This window comes from Euphorbia lathyris, chromosome 7 (genome assembly GCF_963576675.1).
Source record: "Euphorbia lathyris chromosome 7, ddEupLath1.1, whole genome shotgun sequence".
NCBI classification, from domain to species: domain Eukaryota; kingdom Viridiplantae; phylum Streptophyta; class Magnoliopsida; order Malpighiales; family Euphorbiaceae; genus Euphorbia; species Euphorbia lathyris.
The window spans coordinates 8541350-8553482 of record NC_088916.1 but is presented as its reverse complement, the minus strand read 5'-3'; the positions used below and the strand labels follow the sequence as shown (position 1 = coordinate 8553482).

The following is a 12133-nucleotide window of genomic DNA, read 5'->3' as shown; positions in this document are numbered from 1 at the left end:
TCTGCTTCTTCGTCGTCTTCTTCTTCTTCTTCTTCTTCTTCTTCTTCTTATTCTTATTCTTCTTCTTATTCTTATTCTTCTTCTTTCTTCTTTCTTCTTTCTTCTTCTTTCTTCTTCTTCTTCTTCTTCTTCTTCTTCTTCTTCTTTTAGAAGCAGTAGAAGAAGCAGAAGCATAAGAGAGGAGGAAGAAGAAGAGAAGAAGGAAGAAGAAGGAGAGAAGAAGGAGGAAGAAGGAGAAGAAGGAAGAAGAAGGAGAGAAGAAGGAAGAAGAAGAAGGAGAAGAAGAAGGAGGAGGAGGAGGAGAGAGAGGGGGGAAAAATAAAAAAAATAAAAAGCCATTTTCCGTTTTTCGGGTAACGGCGTATAACACGGTCATTTTTTTTTTGTAAAAACAAACCACAAGATTTTTTTTTGCGAAATCCATGAAACCACAGGGTTTTTTTTTTTGGTAAATCTGTTTGGCTCTTTCGTGGGAAATTGCGGGTGTGCCAGAGAATTATAGTATTCTCGAACTATGGAGTGAAATTGAGTGCGCTTTCTAACTTCTACGTAACAAACGATTGTAAGAATTAAAGAGACAAAAAATTCCTAAAGGATTCAATTATCAAAACGATACCGACCTTATAGAAAATGATTGAACAATAAATAAAATAAAATTGTACTGGAAGCGTGAATGAAATTGAACTTCAAATCTGAAAATTGAAATTAAGAAAATGACTGAGAAATTTAAATTGCTGAATTCTAGAGATAATTTGCTAGAGTTTTGCTTGTATGTGTTGAGTTGTTTTCTTTCTTTTATAGACATTGGAGGTAACTTCATGCTTCTTTCCACTAATTCACGTTCTCCACCATATTGAGTAACCTGCACTTTGGCTTTCACGATAGATTGATACGTACACTTTCTGATTTTTTCTGGTTTTTAATTGGCTCACAAAAACACTTTAAATATTAACTGGCCCTTGGTTCCCAAATGTTTATTTTAAGTCCCCCTGATGTCCACTCTAGGAAGTTGGTTTCCCTTGAGTTACACTATAGGAAGTTGGTTTCCCATGAGGTCCACTACATGGTTTCCCCTAAGGTAGACTATATGGTTTTCCCTAAGATACACTACAGGAAGTTGGTTTCCCCTAAGGTACACTATAGGAAGTTGGTTTCCTCTAAGGTACACTGTAGGAAGTTGGTTTCGCCTAAGGTACACTAGATCGTTTTCCCTAAGGTACATTATTTGAGATGTTTCCCCTGAGGGAAACTGAGATTCACTCTAGGAAATCCTAAGTGAACGATGTACTAGGAAAATATGAAAAATTTTCTAAAATGAAAAGTTTCCTAAAAAGGCATTTTAAGAAAAAGTTTCCTAAAATGTTTTTTAAGAAAAAGTTTCCTAAAAAGAAAAGTTTATCCTATGAAAAGAGTAAACCAGTGTATGCAATAAGAAAACTTTATTTTTTTGTGTGCAAACAACGTCTTTTAAAACTTAGTGTTAAATCGGGGATTAGACGACCTTCGTTTTGAACAGTGTATTAATTTAGATCTCGATAACAAAATGTGACACGTCATTTATATTACTTGTTAAGTTCTAATTTCTTTGTTTACGTATAATTGAAAGAACTTAACGGAGTAATACGAATGATGTGTCAGTTACTGAGGTCTAAAATAATACTTTTTTAAACATTAAAGTTATATTAGTGTTATTTTGAATGAGGAGTTTAAATTGATAATTCTCAAAAACTATAGGTATGTTTTAGTAGTTTATCCCATAAATAAAAGAAATAAAAAAGAAAAACAAAAATAATTATAAATTTGACAGATCAAGCTGGCGTGTGACTGTTGTTATCTGATATACTCCCACCAACTTACCAATTCAAGGTCTGATACAGCTACATAAGCATAAGATGAATTTAGGGTTTTGAGGGGTGGCTCTTCTCTGCCGTTAGGTCGTAAAGGCATTGATATCTCAAGATGGGATGCGATTGCGATTGCGATTGGGGTTACATACTCAACCGTACATCGGTGGAAATGCCATCGGTGCTGTTGATTCTGATTAGGGTTATATACTCGACTAGTGGTTTATGGTGCTTTGAGGGCGTTATTCAGAACAAGATTCGACCAACATCCGATCTCGTCTATGAAGGACCATCTGATAGTCATGAACCTATACAAAATTATCTTTCTTCTTCAACAGTATGGGGAAGATTAAAACATGATATTCTGTTTCTAAACAAACAGATTTGTGCTTGAAAGAATCAAGAGAAAGTTCCTATCTATCATCCAAGCCAGATGAAGTTGAACTTTCATACCCAAGCTCACTCACTCAGTATCTTCCACAGATTCGCTTAAGTTTTTCCTCTTTCGGTATGTCTCCTAATTCAGTGCTCCAGGTGAACATGACGACAGGAGAAGCTCATGAGCTTTCTGTGCTTTGTGATGCTGAAGTTGCTCTTATCGTGGCAAGCTCTATGAGTTCAGCAGCATATCCAAATAGAGTATCTAATCCTCCTGGTTGGCTTACTTCGGGGAAGATGAGTAAGTAAGCACCACACGGATCCCTATTGTGATCTAATCCTCCTGGCCCCGTGACATTTGGTATTGTCTAAGGTTTTTCTTTTTGCTATCACTATCAGTCCTTAACCAATGAATATGCAGCAAAGGCTTGTAGCAGATCCGATGAAGACATGTTTGAAAGCATATGGAAATCAGCTTAAAGTTTGTCATGTTCTTCAGCTCCCGAGATCTTTTCGTGCACTGTTGGACAAAAACCAAGCAAGTATAGGTACTGTCTAGATGATACTGCTGAGTACTGCCACTGCTTCAAAGTTCGGCAAGTCCTTCAAGTTCGAAACTGAGGTGCAACACAGAAGAACAAGTGTTTTTTGTCGCATAAATACAGGGTAAAGAAAGTAAATAGTCCGGATAGAAGAAGGATGATGTTTATCAATTATGATTGGAGAGTCAGAGTTGAGATATTGTAGGAGAGGTTGATGGGGTAGGATATTGTTTTGTATTTTACAAGTATTTTTGGAGATAGATGTGACTAAAATGTCAATACTCTTCTTATATTTATGGAATTTATTATGAGTGAAATTGCATGCTCTCGAAATTTCATTATAGTAAATAGTTTTGTCTTTGAAATTCTAACTGTTTCCTTGAACTATTCATTTGCTGGCCCATTTCAAATACGGCTTCTTTGGGTGAAGTAATTGATTTATTGGATATGTTCATTGGTGTTAAGCATGTTTGTGGTCATTACATTCATTAGTCACTCGATTTTTCTCTATTGCTTGCTATATTAAATTCCATTAGATTAAAACCATTGCTAATTCTTTCATTTAGAGGTAGGAACAAGTAACCTTCAGAATTAGGTTCCATGTGGACTGGGACCATTGTACCATGAGAATTGGGTTTTCATTCTGGCGAAGAGAAATACACTCAAAGTTGTGTCAGGATCATTTTTGTTATGTCTATCATTTTTGTTTGTTTGTTTACTCTCGTGCTCTAGATTGCATATAGCTCTTGAGCTGATAGAGTATCTGCGGAGAATGGGCGAAACTAATGCTCTTTTGCAAAGGCTACTGTGAAAGCTTTTGTTTTTATTGAAATATCTCTTAATGATACACTGCAATTAGATAGAGAACAAAAGAACTTGAAGGAAGTTCAATCATGGAATGCCCAAAAAAGCTTGGTGCAGGAGGAGCTAAAGACAAAAACAGAAGAAGGTTGAACTTGAACTGCAATAAGAATTATCAAAAGCAGGTTAAAAACCAAATTGAGCTATTTTTCTTTTGAAACATCTTAAATTGAATATCCTAATACTAGTTTAATGTTCATTATGATTTATGTTAAACTTTCTAACTGGAAAGTGCAGTTCCAAATTGAAGGAAGAATATCTTAAACGAGCAGCCTCCAGCTTGAAGCCGCATTAATAGCAGAGGAGGAAATGATGAAAGAATATCTGGTCTTTAAAGAGGAAGTCAGAATGCAAAGAAATTCCAAGAAACATTTGGAGAGAAAGGGCTGAAGTGCGAGAAGGAATGCTAAAATAGTCTTTACCATTCTCATATCGGTTTAGCAAATTCAATATTTATTAGGCTGTGCGCGGTTGTGTAATTTGTCATCTGTCAGGTATCTTATTCAATTCCATTCTCCCTCCTAATTAATTTTTTCTCCTCATGTTTTTCCTTTCTTTTCAAGCCTTAATTTCTTATACAATGGCATATAGTTTTTCAGATTTACTTAATCAATTAATAAAAAAATTGGTCTATTTTGCAGCTCCTTTACTTGAAGTAAACGCAATCAGTAATCTCCTAAAAGTATATATTAACATTCAGATGCCTCAATGGAAATAGAATCACCAAGATGGTTTGGAGAACAGGTATACATAGCATAGCTACATTGTACTATCTAATTATGTAGCTAATATCTAATTAAATGTGTAGTTAATTTGTTGCGAATGCTTTTATTTGAATGATTACAGTCTGATCCATAAATACCATATGGAGTCTCTCGCTGAGTTGACCTTAGAAAACAGAAGAGCAGCAAGTGTCTTTCGACATTGGAGTTTAAAAAGGTATAAACTGTTGCCTTTTTGTTGCATAAATATACGGGGTAAAGAAAGGAAACAGTCCGGGTAGGAAAAGGATCGTGTTTATATTATGATGTTTATTTTGGTATTTGAGTTAATTTGGAAAGATGACGAAAGACATTTAATTGGTAGTGTTGATTCGTATATGAGTGAAGCAAGAAATGGTTTTTAGAAAATGAATATGTTCTACTTGTCTTTTTTTTTTCTCTATCTGTGTGCTTTTGTGTTGGATGCAAAAATATTGCAGAATGTTTGCAAAAATAGCATAGGAATAATTCAACTTTTATGTGGTCGGTCAGAAACAATATAATAATAATAATATAGTGTAGTTGATGTAGAAAAAGAATGAGTTACGGGTCAAAATGGTCCCGTAACTCTATTTCAAGTACAATAGTATTCACGTAGACCTTGACGACTAAATGAATTTGGTCATTCACCGTTAGATCTAGGCGGATTAAATCTAAGCCTTAGGATGTTATGAATCTCTACTTTAGGATTTTAAAATTGATATTAAAATTGAGACCATATCTTTTGTAATCTACTCTGATTGAAACCAGCTTGAAATCCATGTTAAATATACAAGACTCATAATTCGATTGTCAAATCGTAGTCTGTTATGAAATTAGCTAACCACTATTAACAATCAGTTAAGTTTTACCAGACAGCTCTAAACAACCAGCTAATCAAATTAGCTGACCAAAAAGGTAATCAACTAACAGTTATTTGCCAAACAGGGTCAATGTTTACTTTGTGTGTCTTATTGTATAGCCATTCTGCAATAATGTTGAATCTAGGACAATCAATATATGCTTTTGATTACTTGTCATTGCCACGTCTATATATATATGATGCACCAACTCTTCTAAGAGGTTGATGTACGAGTTTAGAGATTGACGTACGAGTGTTGGATACTCTAGGGACATGGACACGCGGGATACATACGGGACACACCAAATAAGTGTTTATTCCGTTTTTTTTTTATATAATAATTAACTTCTAAAAGTACAAATTTCAGCATTTTAAAACAAATTAAATTGAAAATAATGAAGATGAACCTTATTTTAAAAAGTGAACTCGTCTGCTCCATTCTTAATAGGTAAATATGTTGAAATAATAGATTAAATAAGCTTCATAACCTTTTTCATTGAAGATAACTACAATATTATAAATAGATAACTGTTAAATTACATGATATTACTAATTGAATCAAATTGTAATTGAAACGGAAAATGAAGATAACTACAATATTATAAGTGCTGAATTACACAATATTGCTAATTTGAATCAAATTGCAAGTTTTCTTCTTTACAAACTAACCTACAAAATAGTAAAGATAGAAGAAAAATAGGAACACCTTTAACCTTCTTTTTATAGCAATCAAAATAAAAATCTAGTCTAAGATTAGCAAATGGAAATATTAATAAAGAGTACTATAAAAAAGTATTAATAAAGAGAAAATAGCTTCTAGTTTAAGATTAGCAAATGGAAATATTAATAAAGAGTACTATAAAAAAATATTAATAAAGAGAAAATAAACTATGATCTCGCTGTTTATTGTTTATTGTTGCTGTTAGCGAGTAATATTAGTTGATTAATATTGTTGCTTATTTGCTGTTGCTGTTAGCTAGTAAATATTAGTTGATTAATATTGTTGCTGTTAGCTAGTAAATATTAGTTGATTAGTATTGTTGCTGAATCAAATTGCTCTTGTTGTTAGTTGTTTTGAATTTTTACCTAAACTTTAAAAGTAATTTCGAAAAATGGAAACAAATAGACATTGCGGTCATGTTCACTGAACCCATTTTAACATTGTGGTCACTGTACTTCAATTCTTAACTGTATAATTGGTCACTCAAATTTAATTAACTCTTCAAAATGACCATTAATGACCTCAAAATGAAAATATTCAGGAATTAAAATTGTTCATTTTCCAAAACCACATTTTTTTGGAGCTTCTTTCTTTAAAAATTTACACCCTCTCCTAACCAAACAATACATAAATGACCTCAAAACGAAAAATTTCAAGAATTAAAAAACCTTAGAATATCATTAACTCTTAGAATTTTTTTTTTAATTTGAGGCCGTCAACAGTCATTTTGAGGCGTTGAGTGGCCACTGTTGTTAATAAGAGTAAATTTCAATAGCCATACAGTTAAGAATTGAAATTTAGTTTCTAAAATATTAAAATGGGTAAAGTTCAGTGACCATGTGTGTAATTTTCCATAGTTTAATTAATAAATTAGATTTTAAAAATTAGAGAAATATATATATGAAAGGGATTTGAGTTTGACACATGGAGGTGATGTGTCCGTGTGTTCTTATTTGAGACCAAGATCTGACGCAATCCATAGCAACGATTACAGCTACAAAATGACTCAATTTGGTTCTAATAGTTTGTATCGAAAGAAAGTGCAGTTGCCATTTACTATTTTGTTGATGACCCACCCCTCTTTCTCCTTCTCCGCTGTGCATTGGTGGTGTAAATGCCATCAGTGTTCCCTTCCTAAAGACATACTGCAACTCGACCGCGTTTTGATTCATCTATCAAGCTTAAATCTGTACAACAAGGATAGTCATGAACCCATACAAAATTATCCGCACACTGATTCATTTGCAGCCCGTGTTTGCCGGTAATTTTCATTTAGTAATTAAGTTTGCTGCTGTTATTTATTTCTTTTGTGACTTTATTTTACTTCTTCGATTTCAACAGTGATAGATCCGGGTGATGAAGTTTTGCTGTTTGACCCTTCTCTTCCTTCTTAACGAGGAGTTGAAGAATCCCTGTAAGTTTTTCTTTGGCACTCTGTATTTTGATTCTGAATTGAGCTGAAGGTTTATAGTAATTATTGTCAATTGTAAGAATTTTTAAGTTCTTAAATAATGGGATTTGCTTCAGGTCTTCGTTGGGTCTTTTACTGGCAGAATGAAAGCTCTGAATCTCTCATGTCAAACAGGTAAGGGACTAAGGATTCTATTTATGATGAATTAGCATTTTTTTTTTTATGTGAAAAATCATAGTATTTTGATTAGTCAGTAGCGTAGAAATTCAATTTGTTGTTCGAAATAGAGGAAGCAGGAGTAGTTCTTATTATTGTTCTTTGAATGAGATCCCCAATTTTGGTAGTTGAAGTTGGTTACCACAAGAAACAATTAAGATTATACTTGCTTTTTTACTCCTTATCCTACCTGTTTTCTTATTTGTGTAGTAATAATTTTATTAACATATAAAAATAAAACGTCATTTTTCAATTTCAGGGTCGAAATATAAATTCTTCTTTTCTTTTCAATTTCGATAACCGAAAACTGGGAAAAGAGAAATGGAAAATGTTTCCTGAACCTGAACAAGACCTTGGTTGTGCACCTTTTTTTTAAATGAAAAGGGGTACTATTGATTCTCGTATTTTGTAATGAAAATGAAGATTTAGTATTTTGATTGCATATAGTTCCAAATCAGAAAATTGATTCAAAATTTGCAACTTCAGAAACTTTCTGCAAAGTAAATCATGATATGAGGTTGTATGCTGATTTAATTGAGTGGATGCTTCAGGTCACTGTGCTGTTGCTCCATGTTCTAAAACAAGATTGGAACACAGTGGTAACAGCACAAGGAAAGCAAGAGGCGAATGAAGATTCAGGTTTTTCATTAGTACATTGCAGTATAAATGGAGATATTTCTGTATGGACCGACTTGGGCGAGCTTGGATGAAAATGCTTCGAGTGGCGTTTGCCTATTGTACTTTGAATGACACTATTTATTCTGTAGCCTGGGACACTTTTGGAAGAGCACGAGAGTAAGAGTTTTGATATTTTATTTTCTAATGTAATCTAAATTGTGATGTAATTAAATATGAATGCATTGCAGGAATTTCTTGTTTGGCGAATACAAAAACACAGGACCATGATCAGTTTATCAAGGGCGTGCTCCATTCGCTAAGCAATTGGATGATGCAGGAGCCAAGATATGTCAAAGGGCTTGTAGCAGAGTAAATACTTTCTGCAATGACCAGTGATGAAAAATCCCAGATTTTGTTGATGTGCATTTGGGATGACAGATTTCCAACATTGAAAACAGCTTCGAGTTTGTTATGTTCTTCAGCTGTCAAGTTGGACAAAAACCAAGCAAGGCTAGATGATAGTGATGTACTGCCATTGCTTCAAAGTTCGGCAACTCCTTCAAGTTTGAAACCGAGGGGCAACACAGAAATCGACATTGGCCTTTGAAAAGGTATAAACTGTTGCCTTTTCCTTGCATAAACACAGGGTAAAGAAAGTAAAGAAAGTAAATAGTCTGGGTAGAAGAAGGATGATGTTTATCAATTATGATTGGAGGGGAGTCCAGATATCGTAGGAGAGGTTTTTCACTTTACGTTTTAAAGTTAGAAATTGGTAAGTTTCATGTCATGAAACTAATGTTTGAAGGCTGAAGGTTGTGGTTTGAAGTTGTAGGACTAAAAGTGGTTTTTAAGTAGATCAGACTTGTGTTGTTATTTGAGTTAATTTGGAAAGATGATGTTGTTATTTGAGTTAACTTGGACAGATGATGAAAGACATTTATTTGGTACTCTTGATTAGAAAATGAATATGTTTTAGTCATATGCAGAAGTGATGTTGAATTTCAATTTGAAAATGATCATTGCTTATTTGTTTTACGCCTCTTTTCTTCTCTATCTCTATCTGTGTGCTTTTGTGTTGTGAATGAAAATTATAGTAGCACAGGAATGAAGCTGCAAAATATGACTGCTATCGGGGAATCAAATTAATGAGTCACACTATGAAACTTTGGGAGCGAGTGATTGAACAAAGGCTAAGGAGGACGGTGAAGATCTCGGAAAACCAGTTTGGCTTTATGCCGGGAAGATCAACTATGGAAGCCATCCATCTAATGAGACAATTAATGGAGCACTATCGAAATAAGAAGAAAGACTTGCATATGGTTTTCATTGACTTGAAGAAAGCATATGATAAGGTACCAAGGGAAGTACTTTGGTGGGCCTTGATAAGGAAAGACATTTCGCGGAAATATATTGACATCATAAAGGACATGTATGAGGGAGTATGCACGAGTGTACGTACTAGTGTTGGGAAGACTGAAGAGTTTCCTATTACGATTGGAGTGCATCAAGGTTCCGCACTAAGCCCATTTCTTTTTGCCATCGTTATGGATGAACTAACAAAGGGCGAGCCTTGGCGCAACGGTAAAACGTTGTTGTCGTGTGACTAGAGGTCACGGGTTCGAGTCTTAGGGGCAGCCTCTTGTCAATTAAAATTGGCAAGGGAAGGCTTGCCCCCAATACACCCTTGTGGTGGGACCCCTCCCCGGACCCTCGCTCAGCGGGGACGCGTAATGCGACCGGGCCGCTCTTTTTTTTTTTTTTTTTTATGGATGAACTAACAAGTTCACTTCAAGATGGTATACCATGGTGCATGCTGTTTGCAGATGATATTGTGTTGGTTGAGGAGACGAAAGAAGGAGTGGAGATGAAGTTGGAACTATGGAGACAAACTCTAGAATCTAGAGGCTTTAAGTTGAGTCGAAGTAAGACAGAATATTTGGAGTGTAAGTTTAGCGGCTGTAGGAGTAGGGAGGCAGGGACAATCATCCTAGATGGGAGAGTTGTTCAGGCCTCGGATTGCTTCCGGTATTTAGGATCTATTATCCAAACGGATGGAGAAGTAGATGGAGATGTTGCTCATAGGATTAAAGTTGGTTGGTCGAAGTGGAAGAGTGCTACGGGTTTCCTTTGTGATCCCGGCATGCCTAATAGATTGAAGGGAAAATTCTACCGGACGGCAATTAGACCAGCATTGTTATATGGTACGGAGTGTTGGGCAGTGAAACACTGCCACATCCATAAGATGTCGGTGGCGGAGATGCGTATGTTGAGATGGATGTGTGGTCACACGAGAAAGGACCGGGTGCGTAATGAAATAATTAGGACAAAAGTAGGGGTCACATCTATTGAGAATAAAATGAGAGAAAACCGACTAAGGTGGTTTGGCCATGTGAGACGTAGAGCGCTTGATGCGCCGGTTAGGAGAACCGAAGAGTGGCAAAGGGATGTAGTGGTGAGGGGTAGGGGAAGACCTAAGCAAACTTGGAGGAGGGTGATCGAGAGTGATATGAGTTTATTGGGAATTGAGGAAAATATGGTAGTGGATAGGACGGAGTGGAGGGAGCGAATCTGTGTCGCTGACACGACTTGATTTTCACGGTTTTATATGATGGTTCATGTTAGCCGACCCCGAATCATTTCGGGACTAAGGCTTTGTTGTTGTTGTCGTGGACAACATGAATCTTGCATAGATACAGCTGTATCTTCAGACAACTAAAAAATTATGGTACAGTAGTCACTCTCCATATCGCTCATTTGGTCATTCTTTTTTTAGGTACAGTAGTCACTCTCATTTGGTCATTACCGTTAGATCTAGACTTGGAGATTTAGAACATTTTAAGGTTTAGATTTAATAAGTCTAAATCTAACGGTGAATGAATTTCTATTTGGTTGTTCTTGTTGTTCACCATTTGCAGAAAGCTCTTTAAGCAAGAAGGCATCCCCGGCAGTAAGTACAAGCAGTGGGGGAAGAGAATAGGCATCACGAGACAGACTCATAAGACAGGGTTTGATTCACACTCCATGTTCTGAGAAATATTTACCATCCGAAAAGAGGAAAAAACAGTCTTTGTCTAAAGAAATGTGTTGAAAAAGGGCAGATGTATAGAATCTTTCAACGAGATAGTGTTTTTTCAACTCTCTCAAACGAGACTTTCTTCGCTGCATCAGCTTGTCAAACTCCTCCTAATAGGCCTACAGTTCACCGGGCAGATTCAGAAACAGTACAGTGCACATATATCCGAATCCAATATCAGGGCTATGTTGCACATATATCCGAATCCAATATCAGTATTAAGTGCACGGATATAGAAACAGATAATGGGAAATGTTAAATTAATGACCAATTAAAGGACTTGTTACTATTTTCCCCGGATACATAAGCTAAGCAAATAAATTAATAGAGTTATACTGCAATAATGGCCAATTTTTAATTATGAACTTTCTTTCCATTTCATTCTTTGTTCATATATATGGTAGGCTTAAAAACTAACTGGGTTCCCAAACGATGTCTTAAGAGTCAATTAGGTTCCTAACTTTCAAAATTGAGTCTTAATTTTTTAAAATTGTCAATTAGGTCTATGAGGTATGCTGAAAGTATGTTGAAAGCTTTAATTGGATCTTTTTCATAATTGAAATTTTTAATTGGATCTTTTTCATAATTGAAATAAATTTTTAGTTCATTTATATATATTTTCGGTTTATTAACATTTTATGATATTTTCAGATTCGATTATTTAATATTTTAAGTTCAGTTATGATCATTATTTTATAATACTTTCAATTACATGTGCAGTTCTAGTAAAAAAAAAATCGGCTAAGTCTAATAGAAATAAATATTATATATACACAAAAAATATTTTGGTATAATATTAATTTTAGTTTGGTGTAACCAATTTTTTTTACTGAAACTAAACATACATTATAATATTTTAATAGGGTT

At 34.9% G+C, this 12133-nt stretch overlaps 1 long non-coding RNA gene across 4 annotated transcripts; it reads left to right on the top strand.

The window, feature by feature from the left end:
• Positions 1–6933: 6933 nt before the first annotated feature.
• Positions 6934–11770, top strand: LOC136235544 (uncharacterized). Of its 4 annotated transcripts, none has more exons than XR_010691822.1 (7): positions 6934–7209; positions 7290–7362; positions 7476–7533; positions 8127–8370; positions 8442–8804; positions 9296–9702; positions 11109–11770. It is a non-coding gene; the product is annotated as an uncharacterized lncRNA (long non-coding RNA). The 4 variants fall into 4 exon arrangements; XR_010691821.1 differs by having other exon boundaries at positions 9296–10918; XR_010691820.1 differs by having other exon boundaries at positions 9296–10966.
• The last annotated feature ends 363 nt before the right edge of the window (positions 11771–12133 follow it).